The following is an 8,899-nucleotide window of genomic DNA, read 5'->3' as shown; positions in this document are numbered from 1 at the left end:
TATAAAGAGAAAATTTAATATTTATATACAAATATACTATGATATTCTAAATGTTTATTAGCAAATAAGTTAAAAATCTGATGTTGTATTAATAATATTAATATATATGTAACTTGGCGTGAAACGTGATACAGGCTAATATAATACAATTGCATTAAAAAATAATTTGTTATAAATAAAGGCATGTCACAATATAATGTATGGCATTATAAATAATAAATTGTGATTTTTATGAATTTGTATCATAAATGAGAAGTTCTTTGAAATTGTCAATAAAATTTTATGCATCGAATAAAGATGAAACATATCAGCAGTTTATTATCGTCTGAATTATTAATGTTAGGCGGCCATATGTGTACATATGTACGATGCCGGTCGTAGATTCTGGCGCCTTGCGCGATACGTCGAGAACTATAATTGAGATTTTATCGACGCGCTAAACGGCCAACTTTTGGTGCAACACGTGCCGGAGTTTGCATAGTGTCATGATGCGGCAGGCGAACCCCGATGGCTTTCTAATCGAACAACGATCTAGAGACGTTAACAATTGCAATCGCGAATTATGTCTTAATCGAAAGACTTTATCTGTGAATAAGTATCTAATTTTCGATCTATATTTATGTTACAGACAAAGCAACGGCATCGATCTTTTCACCGAGAAACGCGATGACTATCAAAAACTTTTGGAGACAACAACGTCCTATTTGTGAGTTGTTTTTTAACTTTTGACACACATGTTTAAATTGTACATTTAATGCAATACATATAAAAATTCATTTAGGCTATTAATTTACGACGAGTATGTTCGATATTTTTTACATTGGTTAGTTGTCTGGTTTTACAATTTGTCATAGATCGTGCGCTTCTCGAGTAAAGCACTGATTCTCTGATAAATTCCGAAAATTAAATTTTTCTTAGGAAAAATTATATTGAAGATTTAATAAATCTTTTACACAAGTTTTTAATTTTTCTAAGATTAAAGATATCTTAACAATTACATTTCGATTAGTATAAAGTTTATTTAGAATTCATTGAAGAATATATTGTATTATTAAATGAAATTCTTTATAACAAATAGTCAACCTTCTTAAAATTATGAGTATATTTCAAATAACCAAATTTTTATATAATTTTTAATTTATATTTTTTCATGCTTAATTTTCGGAACTTTTTGTGTTATTCAAAAGAATTTTTAATTGATACAAAAGTTTCTCGATAATTTTTATAATATTTTCCATGCTATCTTATTAAGAGATAGAATTTACAGTAATGGATATACTAGATTTAAATAACGAATAATTTTATGTAAAAATTTAATATTAAAGTAACAGATATTAAATATATATTATTTTTTGACAAGAAATTTTTACAAACTTTTTCGATATGAAATTGTCGAGAAAAAGTGCGGTTGCGCGGCGACGAAGCTGAGATTAATTTCCACTAACGCGCTCGTTGAAAATCCTGTCGATACTTGCGAGATTTCTCTTGCTGCGGAAACGGCAGTGCATCTTCATCTGCCGTTGCACAGCACGCATTAGCAAGTTTTTCGACGATGCGGTGGCGCGATAAATCATAGTCGGGACTCCAGATGAGAGACGACGGATGAAAAATGATGTTCCGGCAAACGAACGCGTTACCGTGGTCAGAGCAATGCTGAAATCGTGCTCAGACTAAGGACTTGTTCGCATAAAAGCGAGCAGAATGCTGCTTCCAACTGTCATTTAAATTTATTTCCGTTTTCTGAGATTTTGACGTGACAACTTTTATCTAAAAGAAAATTATTATTTTGAGTTGTGTATATATCCCTGATATATACAATCCCCAGATCTACATGTCCAAGCTAAAGGGGTGAATTCAGCACGCCAAAACATGAGACTTTTATTTGGCACTTCGGTTAAATCTCAAAATTAGAGTTTTCCTAAATCAAAATTTATTAAAAATGGGATATTGCTATTTTTACCTAATTCAGGTATTAAAGGTATAAAAATCATTATTCAAACAATAAAAATTTATAATGATCCAAAACCATCCAATCCAAAAATAATTCTTATCGTTTGAGTAATGATTTTGTCTTTAATATCTGAATTTGATAAAAATAGCAATATTCCATTTTTATTAAATTTCGATTTGGGGTAGCTCTATTTTTGAGATTTAATCAAAGTGCCAGATAAAAAAGTTTCTTGTTTTAACGTGCTGAATTTATCCCTTCAATTTGAACGTTTAGATATGGGACATTTCGTATAAAAACATTTTGAAAAAGATTTTTGTTTTCCATAAATAATCAAATGCAATTTATATTTTGAACATTCTAATGATAAGAATGTCTAATGGTAACCGAAAACAGTTGTTACACTTTTACAAACATACAAGTATTCTAAATATTTATTATAAATTATATTGACTTAATGTTTAGTTTGTGCTAAGTAAATCAAAACTTATCATGATATAAATTATTTTTTTTAAACGCAAAACATTATCGTGTTATTTTTTTCAGAAGAGCTATAAAATTATATTTTATAATTTTCAAATAGGAATATTAAATTATTTTTGTTTAAGTCGATTATAAATTGATAAATATTAATTTAATTTTTGATAAAAAATATTCTTTAAGTCTCATCAATTTATCTTCAACACTTGAGCACTTTTAAATATCAAATGATTTATCTGATGTTGCCGTAATATCTCACATACGTCGTAGACATAACATAGGATATTGTAACTATCGACAGCAATTGATTGGCAGCATAGATGTTATGGGTTCAAACTACTGGCGTTTCGTGATTGAAATGCTATAGATTGCACATTTGCAATCTATGTCGTACTCGATTAATATGATATTTAGTCGTCAAAGACCTACGCAAAACGAAGGAATATCCAAATAATAATTACATAATCCGTAATATCCGTAATAATTACAGATAAAAAAAACAGTATCTTAAAAATAGTGTTGTTATTTTAACAATAGATTATAGAAGTAACGAAAAATTTATAGTTAATTTCTTTTTAAACTAAAATTATATGATTATAAATTGTATAAATTTATAGATTAATATATTGTCAGACACACTTCTCAAAATAAATTTAATTATTTTTGAAAACCTACGTTACACAAACACACACGCATGTGTGTATGAAATGCATTTATATATAATACATTTACATATAAATAATTTGAAACAATTGTTTATATATAACAAATATGTTGAATCAAATACATTTCGAATTAGCTTTGAAGTGGCTTTGAGTAATAATTTTTTATTTTTTGAAATACTTTGAAATAGATTTTAATATACATATTGTAAAATATAAAAATCACAATATCTATAAATAGTATCGATATTTTTATGTAAATATTAAAGTTTAGCCATATAGAAAATGCTGAACGATTGAGATGATAAACGTTGCATAAAAAGCAATTTATAATTCAGATTCCGGTTATCAAAACGTTTCCGTTTGCTGCGATTAAATGTATTTTCTACGATATTCGTAGGACTTATATAAAGCGAAGTCATGCGTACGATGAAATCATACCACGTATACTCTCGGCGCACACGTGAGATATCGGGAGTGGAACAAGAAAATCCACTTGGAAAACAGCCCACTGAACTTATCCCATTGCCGCGAAGCGTGTCTCTCATGTATTAGTCAATGCTGTAGCACACGCGTGCTTGGCGGTATCGATATACGGGAGTTGAAAGTGCTGAAATATTCAACTTGCTTACGGCGTTCGCGATTAATAAGACGCACTGTGTTACTATGAGCATTATCTTTTGCTCGATTATAAAAATATAAATGTTATATTTAGATCCTTCAGATTTCCGCACGCTATTTTAGGCATGGATTTGTACAGTTGTCTCGTAAAAATGAGAGATTCAATTAAATTTTATATATTTAATTTTATATTAATTTGTTTATATTATAATAAACACATAACTCTCTCACTTTATTTCTCCCTATAAAAAAAGTTGATACATTAATTATGTATCTTTTACGTAGAACAATAAAATATATATAAAAAAATATTTTTAGTTATTTTAAGTGTGTAATAAACACATTTTGCACAATTTAATAATTTTTCATCAATTTTACAGTAGAGGACATTTATCTCGAGTTTTATTTAATTATTTAATTTAATGTAAAATGCGGTCTGATAAAAATAATTCAATTTAGAAAATCATATTGCTTTTGGTGATTATTTAACCGATTATTAATCGCAGATTATTAAACTGGTTATATGGTCGCATATGGTGTTCTTCAATAAACTGTAATGTATTCAACACGTACTCAGCAAACGCGAATATACAATATATAAGATGTTCGTATATATAGAGTTTGGTTTAGTCCTGTTAACTGGAAATTTAAGGGAGACTAAGCTGTTTCAAGAGAGAACAGGGTGTGGCATCGCCAAGATTTGAATTTAAGTTTTACTAGGGATTTTCGAAAGGGGGGAAATGCGAAAGGAGAGAGGGTGCGAGCGGGCCTTGAAGTTTTAAAAGGGTTTAGGTGAACTTCCAAGAGCCTTTCCAGAGGAAATTCCGCCATCCTCGAAGATCTGCTTTGCGTGGGCTGCATTCTTATTCATAAACGTGAAATATTGTAAAAGACTCACGGCATAACCGTGCGATGAGTAGAATTTTTTGACAATATTTGCTTCTTTTCTCGGCATGGAAAAAGAGATTGAGAGAGAGACTCTTCAATTACAAACGATAGACGAAATTTGACATAAAGCATATTGAATCTAGTTCCAATTATAACAGTTTGCAGACTTTCAAGAAACAGCAAATGTTTTAGTATGTGCACTTTACACAATTTAGAGAGAAAAATAATTATTTTGTAGACATTTATTTTTAACGCATATATATATTTTAATATACATTATTAGTTATTATTAAATAATATTTATAACATTTGAAATATCAATTATGTATACTCCCACTGCTTATTTTTCTTGCCTGTCTGATAAACAAAATTTGCGCAAAATTTAAAATATTAATTATTGATTAGAACTAATTACAATTTTTGTCGTATGGATGTAATACATATTCTTTTTAATTTGTATTATTCATTAAATCGCAGATAAAAATATTCATGATATTATATTAAATTATATTAAAATTTTTAATTTGATTATATCGAAAATATATTGTTATTATATACTAAATATTTTATATTATTTGACATTAAGTTGTTTACTTTTAAACTTGATTTTATTTTTTTCTAAAGTAAGTAAAGTAATAATTACGTAAATACAAGTTTAGTTCCGATACTTAAAAAATCTCGCGATTAAATATAATATTCTATTATCGATTTTATCCGATTTAACAAATAACCAATTTAACGATAAAGGGAAAGTGAAACTCTTAAGATCAGGCAAGATCTATCAAAAAAAAAAATCCAAATTGAAAGTGAAGGAGGGACGAATGAAACGGATCGGAATAACGAGGAATAATCATTAAGGTTTCATTGAAAAATCCAATTATCAACGCGAGATTAGTTCTTCGAGAGTACCTATTTCCTTTAACATTTCCTTTTCTCACGATCGTGCATATAATTGCTAACTAAGAATGAGCTTCGAGATCGCTAATTCTTTCAATAATCCGAAAAATCGCGAGAACAGATAAGAAGAATACAGAAGCATTTATTATCACTTGTAATTTGGCGATATTTAAAACACAAAAATTCTAAAAGTTAGGATTTAGGGCTATATGATGGGATATAAATTTTTCTATTATATTTAACTGAAAATATACAGACTTGGAGAGAGATATGAAATATATCTTTAATAAATTATATGACAAATTATACACTCTCTCTAATTGGAGTTTATGAATTACAAACAAAAATAACTTTTTAAATTCTTCACTGTATTAATTATATTTCAACATTTATTAGAAACTAGTGTAGAATTTTTTTGAATTTATCAAAGCTTGTTAGCTTTTTCAATCTAAAATATCAACATTTATTAAAGATGTTTCTTTTTTAGTTACATGACTTGATTATAGTGAAAAAAACTTCATTATACGTTCTTATATTATGCAGACAATTTATGACCTTTAACAACATAAGTTTTATTAAATTGTATAGTTAAAGGATATTGTATTACTATCCACATTCGCTAATATTAAAAATAGGTCAATATGCGAAACAATTATTGAATATAACTTAAAATTCTCTCTCTCTCTCTTTTTCTCTCTTTCTCTCGGGAATAATCAATAGCGCAATCTCTTGGCACAACTGTATTATAAAAATTCTTTTTTCGTCCTCAAATAAAGAAGAGTAAATAACTTGAAGATAAAACCGCAGGTTTGCGGTTCTAAGCATTTGCATATATTGGTTTATGCTTGAGCATCGTGGTTTTCCATAAATTGAAATTATCCGCTTGACTTAATTTTACGCATTGTATCCAGGACGTAAGGCATATTCTTCCGCTACGATTTCATCCTTCTAAGAGAGAGGATCCGCCTCTTTCACGTTCGTTCACAAGCGGACTTAATTCACTGCTCACTCATGCCGAAATAGGCACCATCTCGGTGTCACGCCTTTTTGTAATTAACATTGAAGACTTGCTTGATGAGATCCTGCTTTTATGCAATTCAATTGGATTTTTTATTTTCACACGTTTAGCACATTTTTAACTTCATCTATTTTAATTTAGCTTTTATCGTTGCAGTTTAATTTAATTATAATTATGTATTTTCGACAAATATCATGATATTAGCTTTATCATTCAATGTTCAATTAAAAATTTTACTGATGTGTAAATTGAATGTTACAATAATAATTACTTTTAATTTCTTATAAAACATATTAAATTTTAACTCTTTTCGTATAACTTTTTATTTGTTAAGCGCGTTAATGAAAGTTCAGCGAAATAAGGAAAAAGTAAAAAAAAATGTGTTTATAATTATATATGTTTATAACCTATATACGCGATGTGTATAAAAGTTGTTTTAAGTAAAATACTGTTCATGTTTAAATCTCTTTTAAAATACAATAGACTTGCTCTTGTTTTGCGGGCTTACACACTCGTATTTTTCTCTCTAAGGCTGAACCCTCCCTATTCACTTTCTCCCTGCCCTTTATTAGGTGCAAATTCTCCTTCGGAACTCTACGAAGTAACCGTCCTTTATTAGGTGCAAATTCTCTTTCGGAACTCTACAAAGTAATTGTACGAGAAGTTTTTCCTTTTTCCTCGTACAAAATACACAACACAAATATACATACACACACATATCCGCAAGAAGAATATCCGCATATCTACATAATACCATCCAATTCCGATAAAAATTTTTCGTTTTTTTTTTGTTGCGATTTTTATTGGAAACCATTATCCATTGTCATCACACAAGAGCTTTAACAAATATAAATAAAATAGAATTTTTACAAAATGATTGAATATCTAATTACTGTCTGATGATAACCAATAATTTAATATATAGTAGTTAAATTATACGTATTAAACATAGTAAAATATTTATTATGATATTATATATCTTGTTTTTGAAAGATTTTACTATTTGTAATGTATCTTGCATTAACGTACAAACAAATTAGTATACTTTGTAGTGTTAATTTCGCAGGACACTGCAACTTTTATGTTTACTTCTGAGAAGTTTCGCTTTCTAACTTAAATGATTAAATATCTGAACTGTTCGTGGTTAATTTCAGATACAAACGAGTTTCTTCTCGGATGTACTGCATGCATTAGAGACTTCTCATAGTTGCAATGCACACATGCATCTGCATACTTACAGGTAGACTTATACATGTACACTACTGCAACTTATCTCTGTGGTAATATATTTGACATGCAAACTCCATAAAATGCATTAGATTAGACAGGTACTGCTGTTCATGCTAATTTCGAATAACTGAGTATTTGTTTTCCACAGAATGGTGCAGATAATTGAAATTTGTAATATAAATTTGGTTTTGTGCGTGTATTGTGCGCGCATTATAATTTCTACTCAGTATTACATTGTGATAATAAAATCCAGATACTTCTCATGAATTTTAATTACCAATGACAAATATATAATATGCAATATATATAATATCATATAATATGTTGTGACATTAAAAAAAAAATGTAATTTATATAACGTGTTATAATACGTTCTTGAATCAAATGTTCAATTACATCATAATAACATAATACTGACGATGTAATAATGCAACAGTAATAAAATGTCTATTCCATTAAACAACCAGTAAAAGCGCATAAATACGGATAATTTGCGTAATAGATTATTACAGATTATTATAGGTTACTATAATAGAGAGATAAATACAAACTATCTCGACAGGATTATATGTATATACAAGATATATAACGCATAGTTTCATGTACATAAATATATATACATATATATATATATATATATATATATATAAATTTTATAAGATATTATATAATAATCATATTTTAAGTATATTTAAACGTATATATTCAAATACTAATTAATAATAATTTTAGAATATGATAATAAGAATTGTAAGATATGCGGACAGTAATGTTAATTTATTTTAATTTCGTTGCCCTCCACAATAATTGTAGTCATGCGGGTTACGTGCGTCGCAATGCGCGGCTACATTCTGGAAAGATGTTTCAGCTAGCACAAAGCTGATTGCAGCTATTACCCTGACAAAGGGTGTACGCGGTCTCGTAGTTCCTTTGGTGAAGTCTATGTAGGGCCGAAAACAATGCATCGTCTTGCGCACAGAAGCGCATTCGACAGGCGTTGCAGGACGGCAGAAAGCGCGTCTTGTCAATGTCATGTTATGGAGCAAGGAATAATACATGAATGTACCAAGTTATCGCGTATAAAGTATCGTATCGTATGATGCTGAGTATAATCAGCTATGTGTATATGTATAATCAGCTACATATATATATATA

At 28.7% G+C, this 8,899-nt stretch overlaps 1 protein-coding gene across 1 annotated transcript in view; it reads left to right on the top strand.

Annotated features, from left to right (window-relative positions):
• Positions 1–627: 627 nt before the first annotated feature.
• LOC115236501 overlaps positions 628–8,899 on the top strand; it is a 174,156-nt gene continuing 165,884 nt past the window's right edge. Inside the window, exon 1 of the mRNA XM_029809002.1 lies at positions 628–706. The gene's annotated coding sequence lies outside the window, so the exon portion shown is untranslated. The remainder of the gene's footprint in view (positions 707–8,899) is intronic.

The sequence above is a fragment of the Formica exsecta genome, unplaced genomic scaffold, assembly GCF_003651465.1.
Source record: "Formica exsecta isolate Colony F162 unplaced genomic scaffold, ASM365146v1 scaffold253, whole genome shotgun sequence".
NCBI lineage: Eukaryota > Metazoa > Arthropoda > Insecta > Hymenoptera > Formicidae > Formica > Formica exsecta.
The sequence above is the reverse complement of the archived record's forward strand: the minus strand, read 5'-3'. Positions and strand labels throughout refer to the sequence as shown.